This window comes from Palaemon carinicauda, chromosome 10 (genome assembly GCF_036898095.1).
Source record: "Palaemon carinicauda isolate YSFRI2023 chromosome 10, ASM3689809v2, whole genome shotgun sequence".
Classification (NCBI taxonomy): domain Eukaryota; kingdom Metazoa; phylum Arthropoda; class Malacostraca; order Decapoda; family Palaemonidae; genus Palaemon; species Palaemon carinicauda.
In genome coordinates, this window is record NC_090734.1 from 64552553 (window position 1) to 64553559 (window position 1007).

A 1007-nucleotide genomic window follows, 5' to 3' on the forward strand; every position below is an offset into this window, starting at 1 on the left:
TTCAGTAATAACTATGGTAACAAGTTCAATAGTTACGGCAGAAGTACCACTGATACTGTTCATAAGCAGAATGAGGTACCACCACAGCAACAATCGGCAAATCCTCCTTTTTCAGGTGTTGTGAAAGACGTGCAGAAGATTAAGGTATGTTATATTTGGGGCAAAAAAGGCCATATCAATAGTGAAAGTTGGTCAAACCAACTGAAAGCAGTCAGCCATGTGGTTAATGATAATTCAACTCCTAAGAATATGAATCAACTGGAAAGGTCGACTAGGGTGATAAAACCGCCAAATGTTTACACAAAGAATAGGACAATCCCAAATAGCATGGATACCTTTAATCCGTATATTTATGAAGGTATATTAGCTGCTGTGGACGAGAGTGAGCAGATCCCGGTCAAAATATTGCATGACACGGGTTGTAATCATAGTGTAGTGACGCAAGGTGTACAACTGTTGGTGGAACTGTATCTCACAGGAGATTCTCTCCTTTTGAAGGGAATAGGTGAAAAAGTTTTTCCCATTTACTGTTTGAAATTGTCATGCGAATTGGTGACAGTTCATGTTGATATTGCAGTAAAGGTTTCATTGGCTATTGAAGGAGTAGAAGTCCTACTGGGAAAAGAGGTTGGGGAAGCACCGTTTCGTTCCTTGTCCCATTGTAAAGGAGAAACCACTGAAGTATGGTCCTACGAGTGAACTCTTTAAAAACTATCTGTCACTGTTTCCTAGTTGTTTGATGACTAGCAGTATGACGAAGAAAGTGGCTTCTGAAGAAGACAGAGAGTCTAAAGGAATGATGAACTTGGAAGATTTATATATGGAAGTAGAGGTTTTATATGCCAGTAAGCAATAAGGAGAGCTCACCATTGACCCCAAAAGAAGAGGTACGACAGTCGAATGAACAGGAAGGCAAGGAAGCAAAGGATTTTAAAGAAATAGAAAACTCAGTGCAAGAAGTAGGACAAGTTTGTCGGAAAAGACTTATAGGATTGTAATAAAAAGAT

The 1007-nt window shown here is 39.3% G+C and overlaps 1 pseudogene; it reads left to right on the plus strand.

Annotated features, from left to right (window-relative positions):
- Positions 1-699, plus strand: part of LOC137648028 (myb-like protein D) — a 133819-nt pseudogene extending 133120 nt beyond the window's left edge.
- The last annotated feature ends 308 nt before the right edge of the window (positions 700-1007 follow it).